Here is a 26,327-nt window from a genome sequence, read left to right as displayed (position 1 = left end):
GTTGCCATTAGTTAACAGAAATTCGTAACTAGGACGTAGTTACTTACTTCGCAATTATGGGAAATTCGCACCGACGGATAAGAGTAACATGTTTCGGGGCACATGGTGACCCGAACCGCACGGAACGTATTAACTGGCAATAAGTTACTACAGTCAGGAGTCGACATTAACTCTGAAGAAAAAATAATATCGGAGTTTCAGAAGCAACAAATCAAGTGGAAGTTCCTCCTCCCCTCTCACTCTGCGACATATAGACTCGTTTTGCGGGTAGCTCGTCCTTGAATGCTCTGTTCCCACCCCTACACATTCTTATTCTTCCCTTGCAGTCAAATTGGCGAGAGCTGTATAGTACAACTGTCCCATCAGAGATGGCTCAGTAATGGCCATGACAACATATCGCCGATAGACCATCAGTGGCCAGGCCCTTCGATTGTTGATTCTGTGCCTCTTATACTTTTGCAGTGGACGTGTCTGTCAAGTTGTTTATTGTGAGTGTTGTATATGCTTCGCTGTAACAGTGCGACTGTGTGAATTGGGTTATTGTTATAGTGACTTAAAAAAAATGTAAACGATGTCCAAGAAGAGACTGTACAATGATGACTACATTAAATATGGCTTCACAGTCGTTGAAGGGAACTGAATACAACAGGCTCAATGCGTATCTGCCACTGTGTTATGAGTAACGATGCGATGAGGCCTCTGCGTTTGGAGAGACATTTAAACATGAATCATTCAAGTTAAAAGACAAACCCACAGAATTTTTTGCAACTAAACTCAACTCACTAAAACGTATGTAATTAGATTCATCGGGTACTTTTAACCAAGAAAATGAGAAAGCAGTGGAATCATCATATGAACTAGCTCTTCTGATTGCCAAAGACAAAAAAAGGGCACACAACTGGGGAAACATTAGTAAAGCCGTGTATGTTGTTAGCCACAAATATAGTTCCGTGTGAAGGGAGCCGGCAGAAATTGTCTAAAGTTCCTCTTCCTGATAACACAGTGAAGTGCAAACTTCAAGAACTCTAAGAAGACATTAAAATGCAAATTTTGGAAAAGTTGAAAGCATCTCCCGTGTTTTTAATTCAGTGCAATGGATCAACCGATGTGGCCCATTGTTGTCAACTGATTGTATATTGTCGATTTGTCGACAGTAGAATTTTAAGAGGAGAAATGTTATTCTCCCAATGTTTGAAAACAACTTGGGAAGCTTGTGATGTGTTTTCTGCCATTGATAGTTCTTTTCAAGAACACGGACTTTCCTGGGAAAATGTAGATGGGTGTATGTAATGATGGTTCACCTGCTATGATTGGGTCACGTTCTGGGTTTCTCAAATTGGCCAAAGATAAAAATTAAAAAAAAAACACATCATGGGAACCCACTTTATAATTAACAGGCAGGGTTTGGCGGCCAAAACCTTGCCCCAATATTTTAATAACACTCTAAAAGTCGCTATAATATTTGTGAACTCTGAGAAGAGAAGTTCTTTACAGACAAGATTGTTTGAAGCCCTTTGTGTTGACCTTCAAGGCCATCACAAAACTCTTTTTCCATACAGAGGTTCGCTGGCTATCAAAAGGGAATGTGTTGGCTCGGCTGTTTGAATTAAAGTCTGAAGCTGAAATTTTTCTTCTTGGTGAAGATAAAAACGATATGTATGAAGTGTTCACTGATGCCAATTTCATCGTCTCATTGGCATATCTTAGCGATTTTTTTTTTGAAGCTTTGAACAGTTTGAACTTAAAGCTTCAAGGCAAAAGCTCCAATATTATGCTGGAGTTAATGTTTTCGAACTAGCGGCAGCCTGAAAATGGTTGTCCGTAGTTTCCCATTTTCACATCGGGAAAATGGCGGGGCTGTACGTTAATTAATGTCACGGCCACCTCCTTCCCACTTCTAACCCTTTCCTATCCCATCGTCGCCATCTGACCTCTCTGTGCCGCTGCGACATTGTAAAATATACTTTATCTTTCTATTTATTTTACGTCGCACCGACACAGAGAGATCTTATGGCGGCGATGGGATAGGAAAGACCTAGGAATGGGAAGGAAGCGGCCGTGGCCTTAATTAAGGTACGGCCCCAGCATTTGCCTGGTGTGAAAATGGGAAACCACGGAAAACCATAGTCAGGGTTGCCGACAGTGGGGTTCGAACCCACTATCTCCCAGATACAAGCTCACAGCTACACGACCCTAACCGCAAGGCCAACTTTATTTATTTATTTATTTATTTATTTATTTATTTATTTATTTATTTATTTATTTATTTATTTATTTATTTATTCAGTGATGGACATAACAGGCTTTCGCCCAATTACAATGTTCACAATGTACAGTACAATTAATAGTTACACTACTAAACATTAACTGAAAAAAATAAAACTGGTTCAAACATTGATACTTCCAATTTTTAACTATTGTGATGTTGTGTTGCTGGATGCTACCAGTGAACAAAATAGGAAATTGCAGAGAGCTTTAAACTCCTGCATTAGATTTATCTTTTCATTGAATTTTGCCTCGCATGTATCCCCTTTTTATGCACGACTTTCTTGGTTAAAAGTAGAGCAGCAGAGGAATCACCATGTATCAACCCTTATCTATCGACTCTTGACCGAAAATATACCTGAATATCTCCCCAGTAATTTCCGTTTTCTATCCTCCTTTCATGACCGTGACACGCGATCTGGGTCAACAATTGCAATACCTCCACATCGTTCATCTGCCTTCAGTAATTCTTTCCTTGTGCCGGGCGCTAGAATATGGAATGATTTACCCCCTGAAATTAGAAATTGTTCCTCATTAATTACCTTCAAAAGACAGTCTAAAGATTTCCTCTTGAATACGTAGGCTATATCATGTAGTTATGTGTGAATGTGTGAGTGAATGTCTGGAGTAAATAGTTCCCAAAAGTTTACATAAATTACTGTTATTTTTTATGAATTCCACCTAGAGTAGTTAATATTGAATTTATTTATTATTTTTCTAATTTTAGACTTAGGATGTAATCTTGTAGTATTAGACTATATTATATTAATATTATATTATATACACTGTGTTAAGTTAGAATGTAAAGTTTGGATTCAGTATTAAGCCGCATAATGTGGTTAAGTGTAAGAGAGGGCCAAGAGCCCTAACTTCGCCACAAATAAAGACATCAATAAATAAATAAATAAATAAATAAATAAATAAATAAATAAATAAATAAATAAATAAATAAATAAATAAAAAGACGATACAAAAGATACAATGAACTACCCAAACAATACAAAGTTGGTATTACAATAAAAATATACAGTTATCGGTACTACATTAATTATTGTTTTACAGTGGTGCCTAACACAAAGTAACACATTCAGTTATACAGTTAAATTATACAGTCTTAGTCTTAAAACATGACACATGACACATTATGCAGAATAATATTCTAAACAGAGAAATAAAGTGTTCAATTTATAGGTCATTTGAAAACTGTGAATTCAAATAGATGAAGAGAAATAAAAGAGCAAATGGAAGAATGAAATAAGACATGTACAGAAAACGGAGATAATATTCAACAGTATGTGTATTAGAGTAAAGCATCGCACGCCAATTCAAAGTTGATTTGATTCATGAAAAATATATCCAAACTATATGTATTTCGTTTATTAAATAAAGTTTCAGAATTTTATTAAGAGGAGAATTCTTACGAGCTTCTGTGTGGCATTTCTTAATGTAAAACAAATTCTTGAATCTGCCAGACTCCCGAGGAAGGTATACTTCCAAGTAACTCTTCATCATTAATTTTACTATTCAATATTTTATACAAAAAAAAAAAAATAACATCAGGGACTTTTTACGTCTTTGTTCCAAAGTTTTAACACCAAAGTGTGATAACATTGTGGAGTAGGACAGAAATGTCGTGTACTCGTGTGACTGTTTCCAGTACACATACTTAAAGAATTGCTTTTGTACTGTATTAATTACGTCAGCCTCGTGTTGGTAGATTTGCTGCCACATAAAATAACTCCTGCGGAACAAAATGTCGGTAAACTCTCTTTAGATTGCTCAGAATTAAAAAAAAATCGAATTGTATTTCTATATCTATCGTGTCCACACTAAGAAAGGAAATGCGCTTATTAATTTTCCTTTATCTGTCTGCCCATCTGTCTGACTGTATGGATGTATGCACGCACATCACGAGAAAATAGTTGTAGAGAATTTAATGAAAAACGTACACTCGGAGAATAAGGCACTACAATCTAATAATAACGTTACTTTGCTTTTCGTACCACTAACTAACGCCTAGGTGCCGACATTTTGTTTCGCAGGAGTTCTTTTATGTGCCAGTAAATCTACCGACATGAGGCTGACGTATGTGAGCACCTTCAAATACCACCCAACTGAGCCTGAATCGAACCTGCCAAGTTGGGGTCAGAAGGCCAGCGCCTCAACCATCTGAGCCACTCAACCTGGCGGCACTACAATCTAGACAACGCATAATTTTATTCAAGCTGAGTGAAATGGTAGTTTAGGGGAACGCCTAAAATTTAATTCTCAAAAATCTATGTTATCACTGGTCCTATCGATAAGTGCTACATTATTAAAGTTATAAAGTATTACATTTCCGATCATTGATGACTTATACATTTTTACCGTACTGGCTATGATAGTAGAGAGATTCCTGAATTTCAGTTTTTGTTGCTAAGTCCATATCAATGCCGAGCCACGAGAGCATGAAAATCAGTATGTAAAGTCGAAGAATAAAGCATTACACTCCAAGCTATAAATAACTTTATTCACGCTTGATGAAATGGCAATTTAGGGGAAGGTACCTAAAATGTAATTTTTAAATACTTATGCTATTATTACTTTTAATAATATCATATTTACAGCCTTTTAACGTCTTCATTTAGAATTCTATATACAATGTAGAATTTCGTAGCGAAACACGGGTACATCAGCGAGTTTATATATAGAGTTGAAACATTCCAGGTAGCAGAAGACGATGTGAATAACAACCTGGGTGGAGTCATCACTGGGAAATACTTTTGCCCGAACCTCTACTTGAATTTCGAATATCCAACATGTGCTAACGCTCCCCGTCAGAACTGTATCAGTGTGAACAAAGGCGTGTCATGTTCACCTTTTACCTTGCACAGTCCTTCATCTTTACAACTGCAACACCCACATTGATGGAGAAGTTAGACCTCTCCAATCACCTCGTCTTTCATTAATCCTTGACATTAGTGATTTTGAATGGTGCATAACTGAAGTTTAAGCTAAACCTACCTAAAATCTACTCCTTCTGAGCTAATTTTCGTCATTTCGGTGTTCTGATCCTCTCTCCTAAACATTTCTTGTAATAATCAGCAATAGGCTGCAGCTCTACGTGTAATATGAGGGTTGTTCTCTAAATAAGATGAAAAGACATCCTACTGTGAGACTTTGCACGCACAACTCATTGTACAACCTAGATAAATACTGTGGAAAGTTGTCAGGATCAAAAATCAAAGTGACTGCTGAAAGTACAATGGCAAACATGTTCGAGTTTTTCCACTTCATGCAGTCTTGCCGAATACAGAGACTTTTGGTGAACCAAACTCCTGCTATCCAACAGGACCTATCGCTATGCAGTTCACTCCACAACTCATTCCTCACCCCTCACTTCACGTGATCTTCCATTCCCTACCAAGAGGTGTTGTCCCCTAATGTAAGCTATCAAACCTTGGTTACTGGCTCTCATTAAGTGATTATTTAAAATTCTAATAATTATACTTCCGTCACTCCCCATGTCTCTCTTCACTCACACTTTCCCGCCTTTTAAGTTTGCAGCATTTTTAACTACAGTATCCGCCATCAAGGATGATAGTAACTTCAGTTTTATTGGCCTATTCCCCAACTTTACTCACTCTTTCCACGTCGTCTATATCCACTTCACTAAAATTAATTTTCATTTTGTTCTGTATCACGTCCACCACCTTTTTACTCTAGATCCACTTTATTTGCCTTCACTCCTTCCTGTATACCGAAGAAGGTATTCTTCCTCGTGTGTTCCTGGCAGCTAATTGTCTCTTCTCTCTTCACCTTCTCCAGCTTCTCTTCCAAAGATTTCACCTTCTTTCTGAGAAAACGCTTCAGCATCATCTTCCGTCTTCAGTTTCAACTTCTCCATTTTCTCCTCCAGGGTCCTCCCCATATCCTTAATTTCCATCGAATGGTCCTTTATTAGCTCCTTTACTTGGCCTATTGACACGCCTCTTTCGCAACCTCTTTAATAGCCTCTACTTCCATCCAACCAATGTTTCCTCCTGGACCGGAGCTTAGATTCAATTCCACACCCCCAATAATTAGTAAAATTGCCACCACCACTGCCACCGTTGTCACTACCATCCACTTCTCCAGAAATCCTTTGCTCTTCATTCTTCCTAGCATTTTCACATTCCTGTATCTCCGTCATTGTCCAATAACTACCCGATATTGCGTCAAGGGGATACCCATCTCTCGCATTAACTGCTCCTCACATCCAATTCCTCTCGTTGCTTGAGCTCGACTGACTTCACGTAATCAAGACCGTCCAACTCCTTATTGACTCACTTCCGAATGAATAGTGATTGACTGACTCGCTCCGGACTCTCTCGTGGCTGGCTCAATCCTAACTTTAGCTACACTTTTTATTCAGACCCGTAGAAGATTCTAGCTAAAGGATCTCACAGGCTCAGCTTCCCATTTCATTCTTGTCCGTTTCAACCCTCATTGACTCTTTCCAGAATTAATCGTGATTGAGTGAATCTCTTCGGACTGTCTGGTGACCAACTCAAGACTAACTTCGGCTTCGCTCTTTATATAAAGATTCTAGATCAAGGGATCTGAAAAGTTCAGCTTCCCGTATAATTCTAGGTGCCTGTTCATTGTCAGCCAGCTTCCAGCATCTTCGAAGAAGTTCCACCAACAATTTGTCAAGGTTACTGTTTTGCTCGCTGTCCACCGTGTCATCTTCCTCCGGCTCTCTTACACTCTCATTTTCACAACACAATTCTTTAATATATATATCATACCCGTCCTTCATTCCCGTCTACTGATATAAAGACGTAGAGTAAGATTATTATCGGGTGTCATATGAACTTAGTTTCGCTAAAAATGTGATTTTCTTACGCGGAAGAGTCCATGCGCTTCAACGTTAGTGAGAGGGGAGGAATATTCGCTTCGCTGGTTGCTACGGAAGTGCTCTCATCGGCTCCTCGTAATTGTAACTATACTGTGGGTTAAGATCTCAGCTGAGCAGCACAGCACTACCTGCGTTCATTTCCCTGCCAATCTCACGGCTCTCCACAGATGTGTGCCACCAGGTGCCACCTTTACCGGAAGGAATGGTTTAAAAAAAGAATGGATTGATAATCAAAAGGCACGGATGTTAACACATTCATATGATGATGATCATTATTTTAAAAGTAAGTGCAACTGGGCAACCATCCTCTCTTAACGCCAATCAGAAAGATAATGGAAGGGGTCCGACACTTCGAAAAATGAAGGTATAAACCAAAGGAAGTTAAGGGCCACGAGGGGCGCGAAAAAAATAGCACCCTGAGCCTCGCAAATCTAAAACCGTCAGAGTTTGGAAATGAACAAGAGTTGACCAAGTGAGGTCGGATAGGGTAGATGAAAGTGAGAAGCAATGCCGGGCTTCGTCGTCTCACGCTCCCAAGTTAAGAGCCCGTGAGTCCCTTTCAGTTACCTCTTACGACACAACCGGGAGCCGTGGACAACTAGTGCCTGTCTTTCACGTCCAATCAGTTAACCAGGAAGTTCTTCTCTTAGTAATATCGATACTTTCCGGTATTTTTCCAGGAAGGGTAGACTGCAGGATTTGATATCTGCTTTCATTCTCCTTAATGTGGCCAACCAACCAACCAACCAACCAACCAACCAACCAACCAACCAACCAACCAACCAACCAACCAACCAACCAACCAACCAACCAACCAACCAACCAACCAACCAACCAACCAACCAACCAACCAACCAACCAACCAACCAACCAACCAACCAACCAACCAACCAACCAACCAACCAACCAACCAACCAACCAACCAACCAACCAACCAACCAACCAACCAACCAACCAACCAACCAACCAACCAACCAACCAACCAACCAACCAACCAAAGACTGATATGCATTTATAGTTGTCATGCACATGACAGATTCCCAGTCGTCCTTTTAAGTAGTTTATTTTTAAACGATATCAAAGAAATTGGAAATTTTTGAACATCTCGCTTGGAAATTATATTGTTCCAATCCTTAATTGCTCTTCCTATGAATGCCTGCCTTCTCCAATTTGTTTTCTACAATTCTAAATTTTTTCCTATAGTTCTGCGGCTCAGGCGTCAGCATGCCGACCTCTCACCGTTGGGATCCGTAGTTCAAATCCCAGTCACTCCATGTGATATTTGTGCTGGACAAAGCGGAGGCGGGACAGGTTTTCCCCTAGTACTCCGGTTTTTCCGTGTCATCTTTAATTCCAGCAAAACTGTCCAATAATATTGCATCTATCAGTCATTAAGCATTGCCCCAGAGGGGTGCGATAGACTTCGCCAGCCGGCACAATTTCTATCCTCGCCGCTAGATTGGAGCTTCATTCACTCTATTCCTGACCTGGTTGAATGACTGGAAGTAGGCTATGCATTTTCATTATGACCTTTCCTACATTTAAAAGCTCCACCCAAGCTTATTCGTTATTCCACGCCATCTCTCCACTGACAGCTCGCAACATTCCGCTTAGTCGAGCAGCTCCTCTCCTTACCCCCCAGTCTTCCCAGACGAACGTTTTCAACTTTCTTGTTACACATGTCACAGATATCTGCAGTCGCTTACTCTCAATTAAGGACGTATAGCTGAATCACGTACGAAAACTTTCCGACGAACAACAGAACATGGCGCTGCATAAACTGAACATCGATAAAGCAAGTCTTCCCTCTAAAACGAATGGAAGAAGGCTCCGAGAGATGGGAGATCGATCTTTTCCGTTATGCTGTCAACCATCTCATAAAGGGAGAGGGATGTTTTTGTACGCCGATCACCCGAAAGCAAACTCCTGGATGTCTCCCAAGTCACCTTTATCTTCATCCGAATTCAAAAATACTATAAAAATGTCGTGCAACTGACCGCAGGAAGATCGGTTCCCGGCAGAATTTTCAGCTCAACCCGTTGCCGCCAAAACGGTTGCAACAAGACCGAAACGCTTGGATATGTGCTGGGGTTCTGTAGGAGCACGGATTTACTGCGTAACAATCGAGTAAGGACATCAGTTGCTCAAGGCCTGAGGCAGCATGGTTAGGAGGTAGGTGCATGAAAAAGTTCACTGCTTCTCTACCGACGAATCAACGGACTCAACGTGAAGAGTGGACTTCATAGCCATCAATAAGAAAGAGAATAAAGCGATGGTGTTAGATCCTCATTCGCTTCGAGAAGGACCTGCAACAAGCTAAGGATGTTAATCTGGAAAAACAATCAACTTATACGCCATGACTGCCGTATCTATCAGCCACTGGGTCAATGGGTTGTCAGAGGCCTCCTGTTTGAATACAGTGGTACTGTTCCGAAGAACACAGCAATTACCCTCCAGAATTTCCTCCAGTGAGGATGACAATTAAGTTCCGAAGTACATATGTTACTGTATATAATTATAATAACGAAATTAGACAATTTTTGCTGGAAAATTCATCGTAAGATCACGATTTCATGTATAAATGCAACTGTATAATTTTCAAAGAATCTTTTAGGATCTGTAATAGGATTTTCTCTATATCATAAAAATATATTTCAAATTTTAAGGAGGACGGATAATTTATGTACTCCTTAGGAAATACTATCGACATAACATGTCTTCTCAATGCTCACACCCTGGCTCAGCTGATTTCAAACGAAGTCTTTGTAAATAAATGACCATCGACATCAGGTGTAAGCGTTGGTGTAAGTGATACATTTCTCAATTGCATATTCTTTGATCAAATGGCTGATAAGCTGAACAATATTTACCGTTAATGTAAACAAACGTGGATTATTTTAAATAACACTATAGGTTCTGGTAGGTTTCCTATCACTTGAGAATGCCTACCAGGGCATTAACTAAGAAAACCAATTACGCGAAGTAATACAGTGCTCTGTGGTAAGCTATCTTAATTTATGAACTATGTCTTTAGTTTGGATGATTCGGATTTTATCTTTATTTCAGTATGTTTCAATAAAATTCTTGTGGTTAGATTTTAGCCTGACGGAACTGTACCTTAACTAAAGTAGTACGGTAATGTGACTGTTTTCTAAACAGTCAAAACAATGTGGTTATTAATTTCCATAATTAAAGCTATAACCACTGACTTTCTGGTCCTAGCTCTTTCCTATCCCAGTGTCAATAAAAATGTATCCATGCTAGTACTACGTTAAAATGGCTTGGTATAACGATGATGATTATGATGATTATGATGATCTCTCGGTAAATTCTTATTCTTTTATGATCTCGATGATATCATGTCCCTGTAACTAGGGCGTCGTACGTATTTCTTTGCGCCCTTTCAAAAAATTCTGCATTGCTCCAAAGTCAAAACTCATTACGTTTTCTCCATTGATTGGTATCATTGCGTTGTTGTTATTGTAACCTATGGCTTTATTGGGAAGTAACTCCAATAAAAAAATGATATCTATAGACAGCAGTAATATACAAATAACATTAATAATGTACAGATGTATTAGGGAACAGAGTCTTGTTTCATCTTGTTTCTGACTGTTCAGTATAAGGCTCGTAAATTGCCTTGTTTTTGTTGGGTTGGGTTGAGTTCTGTGCACTGAAATAGGTGTTTCGTGTCCCTGACTGATCCAGTAATTTCGCAGATGGTACGTGTTTCCGTCGGGTATATTTTGATTCTAGCTAGATGTGTAGCTAAGCAGCGATGTTCTCTTTAAAATCTGAAGATTGTCACTGCTTCTTTCCACGGCTTGCTTTTATTGTTGTCCCACAAGTCATTTATTATTTTCTATTTTTTCAATGTAGTAAGTTGGATAGTTCCTTTCTTCCATTTTCAAGGGTTTTATTTGTGATTATCTTCCTGATTGGATTAGATGACAGAGGTTTGGTTCTCATGTAGGTACTAATGCCTTTTTCTCCATAGTTTATCCGTCAGTTCGTTTCCTTCTACTTCCACATGTGGCGGGATCTAATCTAAAGTGATGTTTCTCTTTATAGTGTTTAATTTTGCTCTTAGACTATGAATATGAATGAATGAATACTGATCTGCATTTAGGGCAGTCGCCCAGGTGGCAGATTCCCTATATGTTGCTATCCTAGCCTTTTCCTAAATGATTTCAAAGAAATTGGAAATTTATTGAACGTCTCCCTTGGCAAGTTATTCCAATCCCTAACTCCCCTTCCTATAAATGAATATTTGCCCCAGTTTGTCCTCTTGAATTCCAACTTTATCTTCATATTGTGATCTTTCCTACTTTTATAAACGCCACTCAAACTTATTCGTCTACTAATGTCATTCCACATCATAAATTATTGATGAATGGGGTTTGTTATTCGATAATACTGCTTGTATGGCAGCTAGCGAATCTATGAGCAGAACTGTTTTTACAAATCAATTGACTCTATAAATCAGATTTTGTAGGGCAAGATATATTGCTTCTATTTCTCCACTGTTATTTCATTATATTTTCAAGTAAGACATTACTCACCACCATCGCCATCATTACCGTTCGAAGAGATACTACGGTGCCGAAATGATCGCTTTATTCTATTCTTTATTTGTGTGAGAGTACATTAAAAACACGAGTGGTGAATAAGAGTGAGAAATGAGCAAATGTTTCATACCAGATAGGTAGAAACAAACTCACACAGATACATATATGCTAAGGGCAAGCACAACATACAGAAAAGGATACATATATATGTAAGGTGTTGGATGGTTCCTGCCCACAATTTAACAACCTCAGTTGCATTAGGGTTTAACTAGTTGTATATTATCGCTGTACAACTAACATGATATAAACTGCAACGGTACAGGTGATCTGTATAATGCAGTTCTTCACAATCACAATAAACTGTCTCTGTATGGATAATCGACCTATGCAAATTTGTTTTAGATCTGCCAACATCGGTTCTTAATCTGTTAAGACATTATCAAGTTGTCCAGTTCTCTTTATAGTCAGTGGGTAGTGATTCATTAGGTGCCTTCCAGCTTAACAGTTGGGGGGTTTCAGATCCCAGTTTTCTCTATGGACCCTTCGAAGGGGTAGGAAGGTTTTAGGAAGCTGCTTCTGGATTTCACACTTGGTAAATATAGGATACAACGGTTACGGATTTGCGATTTCTCCCCTTCCGATGTCTCCCGGAGCCACTTCAGCAAGGTACTTGACTTTGTCCATAGGAGTCGGTCTCAGACATCCTTTGATAAATCTGCAGGTCTCATGCAGGGCCAAATGTGATTTCAAAGTTTGTTAACTTGACAGTTCCTCATTATGGGTGGAGACAATATAAAATACATCCAGGGCCAAAACAGAAACTCATATATGAATATACATGATTGGGAATGAAGATGTACTAAGTTAAATTAAAGAAGAAGAATTAGTAACAACTGTTAGATGACATTTTGGAAATATCATCCTCGCTGCTGAAGACAGAGTTAGATTTTTCTTCTATTTATGGACAACTGTAAATAATATAAAAGGATACAATTTAAGTTCATTACGTACGGGTCAATGTGGTTACCGCATATAAGCATATATCTCCAGTGCCTATTTCCGCACTGACTTAGTGAAGATCCTCAACATTACCTAAGAAGTTTCGTCTAGTTTTGCCTCTGTTAACATTTTAGGCCTGACTCTTCTGGGAGCCATATACATGTTTGTTTTTCAGGAAACTGATTGATTAAACCTCTCTTCGACATGATATGGACATGATATAGGCGTTTGGGCTTATGCCGTGTTAAGAAAATAAGGTTGAATTCTTTGCGTTTCGCAGAGAACTTTGCTCTGCGCATCAGAAGAAAATCTCGACTGTCCACGAGCGTTGCCTACGAGATATACAAGGCCGGGACATAGCTACTAATTTGTTGCTGAAAAGCCGGCCCGACCGTGTTCACGGTTTGGCCGCTAGATGTCAGGTTTCCGTTCTGTTCTTGCCGGACTTGAACATTGTGATATGAGGAGTAATTGTGATGCTGTGTTGATTTTGTGCAATTTATTGTGAATATTGTTTCTGTCGGTGAGTGTCTGTGAGGTTCTGAAGAAGGTGCATTGTTGTGTACCTGTCTGTATTTCGGATGACACTAAAAAAGCATTAAAATTGACGTTCCATAGTTTCCCTTTCGAGTGCGGTTTAAGGGAGAAATGGAAGCAAACTATTTCTAGGCAAGGTGATATAGTAGGATCTCTTTAGGTACCTAGCAATTCTTCTCATAAAACAGATTTCAGTGTAAGCACATCAATCGAACTTCCTTCTGTTTTCATTGTGTAGCCTGTTCACAAACAGGAAAATGTCAAACGCAGGAAGCGTCCGGCTCCCAAAAATGATGTATTGCCATCAAAATTTAGAAAAGTTCCTATTCAGACAACGATGAACATACCATATCTTCATACGTCAGCCACAAACGAAAACGGAGTACAAGTCTCGTTTCTACTCGTATATCAAGGAAAGTCTACGAGTATCTCTGTTAAATCTAATAAATATACGGATGAGAAATTTAAATAACGTACCAGATTACAGAAAATAATCTGTAAATTGAGAAGTAGGATAAGAGTAATGAAATCAGAAAAAAAGTTTCACGGTATCTTAGCTTGACCAAAAAGCAAACCAAATTGAAAAGCATGCTAAAATTGGTCATTTAGGAGCTTTATTCCTGTTAGAACGAATTCAATTTTCTTCTCCTTTCTTAATCCGTTTACCCTCCAGGGTCGGTTTTTCCCTCTTACTCAGCGAGGGATCCCACCTCTACTGCCTCAAGGGCAGTGCCCTGGAGTGCCAGACTTTGGGTCAGGGGATACAAGTGGGGAGGATGACCAGTATCTCGCCCAGGCAGCCTCACCTGCTATGCTGAACAGGGGCCTTGTGGAGGGATGGGTGGATTGGAAAGGGCAGGCAGGGAGGAGGGAAGGAAGCGGCCGTGGCCTTAAGTTAGGTACTATCTCGGCATTTGCCTGGAGAAGTGGGGAAACCACACAAAACCACTTCGAGGATGGCTGAGGTGGGAATCGAACCCACCTCTACTCAGTTAACCTCCCGAGGCTGAGTGGACCCCGTTCCAGCCCTCGTACCACATTTCAAATTTCGTGGCAGGCCGGGAATCGAACCCGGACCTCCGGGGGTGTCAGCTAATCACACTAACCACTACACCACAGAGGCGGACACAAATTTAATTTTACGGGAAGAAAAGAGAGAAATACAGTGAAATGACGCTAAATATTTGCGTCCTCTGGCATAGGAAAGCACTTACCAGTTACAGATTTCTGTGATCCTGGCACTGCCTAACTCTACGCTAAAATATTACATAGGATTTTCTAATGGCGAAACGGGCATAACATCGCTCACTAAACAGCGGCTTCAATACGAATGTCAAAACATCAGATGTACGGAGGAAAAGATTGGATCGCTGATAACTGGTCCGCTTATCGCATACTCTGAGGCACAATTAAAGGAATCGGTAAGAAGTGACAAATTCGCTATCAGATTTCTCTGCTTCTCTCGTGAATTACTTATTTCGTCGAAGCATATTGTAAGAAATATCGGTACGTTGTAGAAAATAAGTCATACAATTGCTTTTGGTCTATCTTTTATCTCATATCTGTTTGCTGCCTTCTGAAATTACTAGTTTTAATGATTTTTTATAGTTTGTCATATTCGAACGTGTTGCAATGAGCGGGCGAGACAGATTAGTAAAGATAACTCTAGTGGCGGCAGTCGGAAGTATCTCGAGGCCAAGTCTAGTGTGCTGTATTTCTCGGCCTTATGTATCTCGTAGGCAACGCCACGAGAAAGGATTCTCAAACAATGAGATGTTTGAATTTAGTCATTGTAATAGAAGTGGAAATTGTACGTTCATTCGTCACCAGATGGCTACCCGGACGCGGTACATCCAGCATTCTAAACGGAAGCTGACGGAACCATCAGAATCATTCTGAGAGGGTCACGTAACATAACATTTTTACGCACATATGAAGGTATGACATTGACACAAGCCTGGAATGAAACATCTGGCGATGAGGAACGTACGAATCTCTCGTTATTTCATGATTAACATACTTAATTTAGAAAACGTTCACGAAATATAAGATTTACAAAAATGAGGAAAAATCCTTTTTTTCGCCCCTCGAGTGTCCGAAGATGAACCCCAGCATAATATATGTTCATTCTGGGTCATTGTAAGCCAGAAAATGATGGTTTTTAATTTTCCTTTTGTGCGTTATTGGGCGTTTTTGGCTTATTGATTGTTTTAGCATTGTTTATGACTTAACGGCTTATTTTTTACAAACCTATTAAATTTAAATCAAACGTTAATTCTTCTTAATTTAGACCATATGAGCTTTCTCACCAAGAATAAAGACAGAAAATTCAGCAAGCAAATACATTGTATATCGAAATATCCAATGAATCGATGATCAACTGTACTGTTTATATAATACACACGTGTGACTGAAGTAAAAAGAAAACATGATAGGAGACTCGTGAGGACTCAAGGTTAACAAGATGAGTACCGGTGCATCAATGACAGAGATGAGTAACTCACGAAGTCGTAGTGGTAGTGAACTTGAACACTCCCACTATCAAGGTTACCCTCAGACAAGGATGAGTAACAGGTAGTGTTGTAACACAGTAGTAGTCGTGAACTTGAACTCCTATTACTATCAAGGTTACAGACAAGGATGAGCCACACATACAGTAGTAGCCATGAACTTCAGCAGATGAGGTAACTCGGAACATCTCTGTCAAGGATTAACCACACACGTTATGTTGTAATAGTAACCAGTAACTTCCACTCCCAGTAGCGACGTCACGTATATATAAGGAATTGTATTCTTTATTCGCTAAATCAATCTAACAAATACATTCAAATTATACTCTGTCTATCCTTGTCGTAGGACAGATATCCCAATTATGATAAAACCTTCAATAATCATATTGAATATAATAGATAATATGAGTTACGAGGATTTATAAATTACTAGCTGATGTACCCGTGCTTCGCTACGGAATTCTAAATTTTATACAGAATTCTAGGTTAGGTAGTGTAAACGTTGTGAGCAAGATTGTGTTAAGTTGCATAGCTCTTAACGTTGCCCTAGAAACACGATGGGGAAGTCACCAACGTCTTTTCTCATATGAAGACTGGGTTGGGGAATTTTCATTGTAATGGTAGGCCAGCTTGCCTACCGTCAGTCACGATTAGGTTGGGGAGTTTTCATTATAATGGCAGACACTCACTCTCCGCCTGCCTTTATAGATTCTCACAAAGACTCTCTTAGTGGTTTTCCCAACTGAAATGAATATGGGTCATTACAATGACGTCAGTAGGAATGGCGCGATTAAAAGCAATGCTTTCATATGAAACACTCGATCAAATGAGAAACCACTCATTTTCTTACTTTTAACGAACAGTTCTATGCTGCCGAACTAACAGTCCAAAGCTACAGAGCTGGAATGAGCAAGACGCAGACATCCGTGATCCGTGAACAATCTTCATCCTTTTTTCGGCGAGGAGGAGGTTCAAATAGTGGATAGTCCCAGGGCAAAACTATGCCCGTTTACTTATCTGTTTCCTGGGAGTACCCGATGAGTCGGAAAATCTCAATTCACTACACTGGCGGGGGAAAGAACTATCTGACGTGGAGGCAATTTTTCCTCCAAGCCAGAGAAGAAACCACATCTTCGCTGCTAATTTGGAATAAAATTGATGTAGATTTAACAAAAATGAAGAGGAAGAAGCATTTCTTAAGAAACAGCTCTTTTCAGGGTTGAATTTTGAGTTAATTAGTGAATTGTGTTACTATCATAGGCCTAAATTGTAATTCTAGACCAGTTCATACTACCACTCCTACTACTACTAACTGAGCCACTGACTTAAGTGCGCATACTGCTCATTCAAAACAGCGCGTCAGAGTAGGTATCGAATAGCTGGCATACTATGATGAACCAGTGTGTTACGTACCAGCAGTATCAGAAAATGCATGAACCAGAGGAATGACATGCTAAAGAAGAAAGTTATCTAACTCCTCAACTATTTCCCGCCAATATTCAGTTAGGCTGTTATACTCGATACGCAACAGTAATTCCATCTATTGGAGTTGAATGTCAGCAGAAGAGACAAAGAACATTACAACAAACAACGGTCAGTGTAATGTTATTGTTGATCAATGTTACGCGCTTTCGCTATTGTAGGCCTTCACATTATTAATTGTCTTCCGGTTCTGAAATACCACTCTTATCATAGTCGGTACGGTAAAACTGAATAAAATATAAATGATCGGAAATTGTATTCTCTATAACTTTTGTTATGTAGTACTTTTCCATAGGACCAAGAACACAGGTATTAAAAAATGAAATTTTAGGTGCCTTCCCCTAAACTACCATTTCACCCAGGATGAATAACATTGTTTATAGTTTAAACTGTTTATAGCTTAAACTGTAATTTCTTATTCCCCGACTCTATTTACCGATTTTCATTAAATTCTGTTTACCCACTTTGTCGGGGCTCGGCGTTGATATGGACTTAGCAACAAAAATCCAAATTCATGAATATCTGTGTTATCATAGCCGGTACGGTAAAAATGCATAAAATGTAAATGATCAGAAATTTAATTCTGTATAACTTTAGTTATGTAGTATTTATCGATATGACCACCAATAGTATAAATATTTGAGAATTGAATTTTAGGCCTTCCCCTAAACTACTATTTCACTCAGCGTGAATAAAATGATTTATCATCTAGATTGTAGCGGCTCACCCCCCGACTTCACATACCGATTTTTATTAAATTCTCTTCAGCCGTTTTCTCGTGATGCGTGTACAGACAGACAGACAGACAGACAGACAGACAGACAGACAGACAGACAGACAGACAGACAGACAGACAGACAGACAGACAGACAGACAGACAGACAGACAGACAGACAGACAGACAGACAGACAGACAGACAGACAGACAGACAGACAGACAGACAGACAGACAGACAGACAGACATTACGGAAAAGTAAAAACTGCATTTTCTTATTACTGTGGACATGATTGATACAAAAATACCATTCTTTTCAAATTCTGAGCAATGTACAGACAAAGCTCTTATTTTATATATATAGACGTTAATTTTATATATATATAGACGTTAATATATATTAATGATTCGTGTCCCTGGACGTATAACGTCCATATGCTTATCCTGCTTAACATAGCAAGGGACGAAATAAGACGCAAAGACTTCCATTATGGCGTCAAGGAACATTACCATTAGGTCTCTGGTGTGAAACATGTATATATATTCTTTGTAGATTGTTTTAGGGGAGCGATTGTTAGTCTGGGAGGAATAAAAAAGTGAACCAGTCAGGGGCGGCCGGTCAGTACGTGTTACCGGGCTCCAGCACGTAGCTTGGAACTGTAAGGAATATTATTTATGTACAGTACAATTATCCTGGTGCCTTTTCATTGTTTTGAGTACGACATGAATTTGTGTTTCGTGAAAATCAGGACGAGATCTGTCGAACACCTAGCGCCGTTCTCCCGGGGAACCTGGCTCGTGCTCATGTGAAGTGAGCCCTTGCCTGTAGACTGAAGGAAGCAATACGCAGGCGCAGCCAAGCTTGCAACACTCCCCCTAGCCGGCGGAGTATACCGTAAACCGGGATCAACTTTCACTGATCCCGTTTATAGTTACTTCCTCTCCCGCAAGGGGGTAGAATTACTCGATGTCTCCTGCTACCCAGAGCGCAGCGAGGGATCCAGTCGGCCGTGCTTATGTTGAACGTGGTAAGCGAATCTGCCACTAGAGAGTAGCATCGTCTGCGTTCTAAAGTAAAGCGTAAGCGGAGGCAATATATCTCACACATGCTTATTAAAATATCCATCTTCCTTTTGTGTCAAAAATAAGGAATTCGTAGGTGAGTCAAAGAATCTTTGACTAACCCTAAATGTTATCCCGCATTACAATGTAATTTACTCTGGTGAAATGAAATAGCTTATGGCTTTTAGTGCCGGAAGTATCCGAGGACATGTTCGATTCGCCAGATGCAGATCTTTTGATTTGACGCACGTAGGCAACCTGCGAGTCGTGATGAGGATGAAATGATGATGACGACAACACGTACACCCAATGATGGTTAAAATTCCAGACCCTGCCGGGAATCGAACCCGGGATCCCTGTGACCAAAGGCCAGCGCGCTAACCATTTAGCTATGGAGCCGGACGTTTACTCTGGTAATAGGGGAGGTCTCAATGAATCAGTTGGCAGCTCTTTCAGTTGCTTTGTGCGGTTTTTAATCTCGCGGTTATGTTACTGGTGCGTGTTTTTTCTGTCATTGTGTTAGTGTTAAAGTTTATACGAAGATTTATCAAATTATTTATCCACTGCAGTGTATAAAAGTGAAATTAAATTAGTGTTCTTAGTGGGGATCTATATTCCCACGATTCTATTTGCACTGATGCGCCATTAGGTTAGTAAAAACAATATTTCTCGAATGAATTATTTATCTCGTAGAAGACAGTTGTCGAAGAATTCATCTGCTTCCAAATTAATGTCGTTTTTGTTTGTTCTGAGTTATAAATTGTGAGAAAAGTTGTATTATTATTATTATTATTATTATTATTATTATTATTATTATTATTATTAGTAGTAGTAGTAGTAGTAGTAGTAGTACCAAGTTTTGAAGTATGCGTTGTTCATCATGGCAATATGCAGATTTAAAACAGCGTATTTAGCTTGTTTTTTGTAGCACGCAGGACGATTTTTTCACGAGCCGCCACTGGAACCAGTGGTGTACAAAAAGAGCGATTGACGAGTTTCGTAGTGACAAGTTGTTCAGATATAAGTGAACGTGTTCTCGTGTGATATTTTTATTTCGTAAAATAAAATATTGCATATAGGGAACGATATCGCAAGACTTCACAAAAAAAAGGAACGACCGCTCCAAGTTTTTTCAACTTCGGAGCATAGTTTGGCGACCAGAACACACTTAGCTGAGTTCAGAATTATCCCCATTTAAATAAGCCGAATTCCCTCGGTCATAAAAATCATACTAAAGATTTGCTTAGCTTCTTATAGAGTTACAAATGTTCAACAGTTTTCACTGATTTATAAAAAATATATCTTCAATTTCAAACCAGAAATAGTTACCGGCAGATCCATCAAATATATCTAAAGATAATAAAACAGTTAAATAATTTGGATTTTTAGGTCGATTAACTTGATTCCCCTGTGGGTGGTGGCGGTAGAATAACACCCACGGTATCCCCTGCCTGTCGTAAGAGGCGACTAAGAGGGGCCCCAGGGTCTCTGAACTTTGGAGCGTCGGTTGGCGACCACGTGGACCTTAGCTGAGTCCTAGCATTGCTTACACTTACTTGTGCCAGGCTCCTCACTTTCACCTATCCCATTCGAACTCTCTTGGTCAACTCTTGTTCTTTTCCGACCCCGACGGTATTACGTATGGAGGCCTAGAGAGTCTTTCATTTTCATTCCCTTCGTGGCCCTTGTCTTCCTTCGGCCGATATCTTAATTTTTCGAAGTGTCGGATCCCTTCCACTTTTTCCCTCTGTTTAGTGTTGTATAGAGGATGGTTGCCTAGTTGTACTTCCTCTTAATAATCACCACTACTCTTTCATTTTTACTTCCTCCGTGGCCATCCTCCTTTGATTGATACCTTCATTTTTCGTAGAAAAATTATATAATTGGTTCACCTTAGTCAAAACAAATGTCTATTAAAAAGACAAATGTAAGAATATTCACTCAATTGGTCCAGTTTCAGCCCCACTGGGCTTTCTTCAGTCTTTAAGGTAGGCTATTAAATTAATAAAAACACTCAAAAACACAACACTAAAAGTCCTATGAAGAATTGAATTTGAAGTACCTTGTCGTTAGAAATATAACCAATAAAATATCAGATATATTTAGGAACATATAAAAAGCATTCCTTCTTGAAGTCTTGATGTACAAGGCGACTTAAGAAGAGCGAACAGTGGTGTCAGATATCAATTTGTAAGAAACATCAAAATAATCGTATGTAGGATATCTGTTGTAGCCTATGTCCTCCGCTGTCTTCGCTCAGCGCCAGCCAGCCGCACGCACGCAATCGTGGATCATTCGAGACTCGACGCGCAGTCTTCAGTGCGCGTGTCTGTTACGTCGTGTGCAGTATATAAGGAGCTCCCTGTCTGTCACTCATGAGGATTCTCCCCAGTGTCCTGCTCCAGAATACACTGAACGTCGAACACGGAGGCTACTCCTCTTAAAAATGTGTCTCGACCAGGTGGACGGAATTCTGGTAGTATGAGGTTTCACCTCAGGTCACTACTCCACTGTCCCGTTCCTTCATCCATGTCGAGCCCCGATGGTGTATGCCACACATCTCCAAGATCACTCAAGCTCCGACACACACATTAGATTCTCTAATTGTGAACATAGCTTTCATTTAGTACAAGCTTATGAACTCCGACACTTCAAGTTAGAAGGAACTCTCTTAGCTAATCTATGCTAGTGCAAATGATAGTTTACAACTATCACGAACTATACCTTTCCCAAGAACTATCTTTTCAAGATAGCAGTGAGTGTAAATACATTCAGAGTGTACATAGTGTATAGAAACGGAAACTCTCTCAAGCTTAATCATCTACTTTGCTTCAAGACAATTTTATGTTTTATTCCTGTACATACTGTAGAATTCTGTGTGAAGCAAATAAATAAGTTGTGTTCTTGTAAACCTTATCTTGTTTACAACAATATCTTCGGTTAGGCATTGCTGTGAACGCCTGTCGAAGGAATGTTGTTACTAATGCCGTTCACACTTCAGTCACTACCACATTCTTAGAGGTATGGATGAGCGTAGGACGGAGAAGTCGAAGTAACAAACAACGTCTAGCCCAGTATCTTCTTTTCAATTCTCAATCCTAAGATTGGTTGGCAGCAATTCGTCTTCTCCACTCTTCTCTGTAATCCGCTAATCTCTTCATTTCCACAAATGAGCCTGTTCCTTCGTCATCTCTGAACTGTCTTGTATATTGCAGTCTAGGTCTTCCTCTTCCTCTTTTACCTTGAATCATTCCTTTCATGACATTAACTATGAAACCATTGTGCCTATAGAGATGGCCAATTAGTTGGTCTCTTCTCTTTCTTATTGTTGCTAAAAAGAATCTTTTTTCACCTATTCGTCGAAGAACTTCTTCATTGGTGAGTTTTGCTGTCCGTGAGATCTTTTCCATCCTCCTCCAGCGCCACATCTCAAATGCTTCCAGACGTTTCTTATCACATGCACTAATAGTCCACGTTTCTGAACCATACAAGGACACACTCCAGACAAAGCACTTAATAACCCCCTGTTGGTGGGGGCGGTAGAATAACACCCACGGTATCCCCTGCCTGTCGTAAGAGGCGACTAAAAGGGGCCCCAAGGGCTCCGAACTTTGGAGCGTGGGTTGGCGACCACGGGGCCCATAGCTGAGTCCTGGCAATGCTTCCACTTACTTGTGCCAGGCTCCTCACTTTCATCTATCCTATCCGACCTCCCTTGGTCAACTCTTGTTCTTTTCCGACCCCGACGCTATTAGGTTTGCGAGGGCTAGGGAGTCTTTCATTTTCACGCCCTTTGTGGCCCTTGTCTTCCTTTGGCCGATATCTTCATTTTCAAAGTGTCGGATCCCTTCCATTTTTTTCCCGTTTGATTAGTGTTATATAGAGGATGGTTGCCTAGTTGTACTTCCTCTTAAATCAATAATCACCACCACCACCACCACCAAAGCACTTAGTAAATCTCTTCTTGGTCTCTACATTTAAATTCCTTGATGTAAGTAGTATCCTTTTCTTGTAAAAAGCAATCTTTGCTTGGGAAATTCTGCTCTTAATGTCGACTGAACTTTTGCCATCTGGAGTGATTTTACTTCCTAAATAGGTAAAGACATTTACTTGCCTTAGTTGTATATCATTAATTCTGATATCGACTGCAATATGCTGGCGGTTGCATACCATAATTTCGGTCTTTTTTTGTATTAATTTTCATGTTATACTTATCTCTCAATATCTTATTCATTCTTATTAATGCACTTTGTAGTTTCTCTTCGTTCTCCTCTATGACAACTATGTCATCAGCAAATCTTATCATTTTGATTTCTACTCCATTTATCTTTATCACTTCCATATCCTCTTTACATTCCTCAATGCCTTTCTCAATATACAGGTTGAACAGCACCGGTGACAAATTACATCCCTGTCGTACTCCTTTCTTTATATAAGCCTCCCATACTTCACCATTTATGTTTATGATGCCTGTTTGGTTCATATACAATATATACTATCATATACTATAATATGCTATTCGTCTATCCCTAAAATCTAGACCAATACTAGTCATAATCTTCATTAACATATTCCAGTTCACATTATCAAAAGCTTTTTCTAAATCCAGAAATGCAATAAACAGAGGTTTTCTTACGTTTAGCATTTTGTCTATAACCTGTCGTAACGTTACAATAGCTTCTCGTGTGCCTCTATTTCGTCTAAATCCAAACTGATCTTCAGCCAAATGTGGTTCAGTTTTATTGCTTATTCGGTTATGTATTATTCTTGTCAATATTTTTGACATGTGCGCCAATAGACTCAAGGTGCGATGTTCTTCACATTTTAGAGTTCCAGGTTTCTTTGGCATAGGGATTATGAGAGACTTTTTAAAATGTTCTAGAATTTCTCCAGTTTCATATATTTCCGTGATCAGTTTAAAAATATAGCCGTGTGTTTCATCATCCAGTCTCTGTATCATTTCTCCAACTATTTCATCGCATCCTGGCGCTTTATTAGGTTTCAATTCTTTCACAGCCTTAAGATATTCTTCTTTCGTTAAAGAGGGTCCCAGTTGATCACTTGTTATGTTGTCTACATTTTCAAGGTCATTTATGTCAGTAGAATCTTCATATAATATTTCTATGTATCGCTTCCATCTTTCTCCTACTTCTTTGCTCTCAGACAACAGTTTCCCATTTTCACCTAATATGCTGTTACTACGGCCAGTGACTGTTCTAAATTGTTTCTTAATCAATTAATAAGCAGTTTCCATGTTTCCTTTCTCCATTCTTTCTTCTATTTGCATTGTCTCATTATATATTCTTCCTTAGCCTTCTTTGCTTCTCTGTTGACTAGGTTTCGGAGTCTTTTATAGTTTCTCATTCCTTCTTCACTCTTTGAGATTTTAAATTTCCTCCGTTACTCTATAAGTTCAAGCGCATAATCTGTAACCCATGGTTCTCGTGCTTGTTTCGTCGTTTTCCCTATCACCTGATTTGCAGCTTCTATGATAGAGTGTTTAAGGTCCATCCATTTCTCATTTATTCTACCATTGGGTATTTCTGCGACGTTCTGTTTTACCAGTGTTTGATAGTTTTCATTGATTCTGTCTTGTTTTAGTTTCCTGACATTATATCTGCAATATTTTTCCGCGTTCATCCTCTTCTTTCTTAGTCTTAAATCAGATTTTAACAATACTAGGTTGTGGTGGTCACTCGCTACATCAGCTCCTGGATAACTTTTGCATTGTTTGACTTGGTTACGGTATTTTTCCCTTACCATAATATAATCTATTTGGTATCTCGCTTTATCTCCAGGTGCTGTCCAGGTATACCTCCTTATCTTGGGTTGTTTGAACAAGGTGTTTGTAATTATCAGTCCTTTTGCTTTGCCCAGGATAGAATAGATAAATGCACCATGTACACTATATCTTACCCAAGATAAATAAAAAAATGCTTTGAGTAAAAACGAAATCACAAGTAATTTTTAAATCATTCGACTTTTTAGAAACTAATTTTTCACTTTCGAATAGGCTCATAGGCTGGATTTTACTTGATCTACTGCACAAGAGAAATGAATGGCAGGTAAAATCCAATGGGGGATATCGTTCGGGCATTACAATTAGCCACTCAATCACACGTACATTTGCGCAATTCCTGACGGGTGTTTATCTCATATTTTGTAATCAGGCATAAAGGATCCTTTAGGTGGCAGTAACGCATGTTTAAGCTGACCATACTGACTTGAACCTTTTTACTCAATCAACAAAATCTGTGAGCAATTCCAGATAAATACACACAGGTAAACAATCACCCCATCTGCTGCTACTTCCCTTATTCAGCCTTTGAATGTAAATATTTTTCGTCAATGGAAAAAGTTCGCCGAACATTTATGTGATCGATTTTTCCTCGACATTAATTGATAATTACCTCCAGAGTCGTAACGCTCTAATCAACCTTCATGCGTTTATCAATATTCAGTTCAGTGTTCCCCATATTCATTAGCATTATTAAGCATCATTTCCAGTTGAATGCGATGGCTTTAATGTTTCTGACATTGTTACTTGGGACTCTGAAGATTCGAGTTACTCAACTTTGAATTGCGTGAATGCATCCTTCATACAATGCATTTATCATCGTTTACATTTTTGTTTAACGGAATCGTACATCAAGAAACACATGTTTGAGTATATACTGTATAACAACAGATGAAAAATTAGTAGAATAATAATTACTTATATCTGAATTTCCCCTCGTATACATTATTATATCACTATCTCCATAGGATCCTAAACATGAACAACTAAAATTGGTGGAATAAGCCTTGATTTCAGTTGAACTTTCCAATCGTATTTGATTTTATACGGTACCATAATCAATTAGGCCCTTCGTGAGTTAGTGCAGTAGTTACGGATACTCATGTCCGGGTGCACCATTCTTGGTAAATACCAGGCGTTACGAAACCGTGGTATTGTCATTAACATGTTGTATCATTGCTAATCCTTAGTTTAGAAATCGCGATTTCTTGAACCTCGTTTTTCTCGCTATTATTCCCCTTGGAAGTAATTCAAAGCAGTATTCAGAGGGCAGTGATGAGTTCGAAACTCACTTCTCTTTAATTTATCCGGAAGTCAGTGATATTTTCCACGGTCATGTGTCTCTAATTTATCCAGTAAACCGTTGTTTATGTTTTGTCTGGAACCGTCAGCTGTCTTTTTATTTCTAGGACGAATATTATTTAAATAATTTTACACTTGTATAAAAATGTTTTATAATAATTTTTCACCTTGTCGACATCATTGTAGTAATTTTTATCATATCTTGTATTA

The sequence above is a fragment of the Anabrus simplex genome, chromosome 10 (assembly GCF_040414725.1).
Source record: "Anabrus simplex isolate iqAnaSimp1 chromosome 10, ASM4041472v1, whole genome shotgun sequence".
Classification (NCBI taxonomy): domain Eukaryota; kingdom Metazoa; phylum Arthropoda; class Insecta; order Orthoptera; family Tettigoniidae; genus Anabrus; species Anabrus simplex.
The sequence above is the reverse complement of the archived record's forward strand: the minus strand, read 5'-3'. Positions refer to the sequence as shown.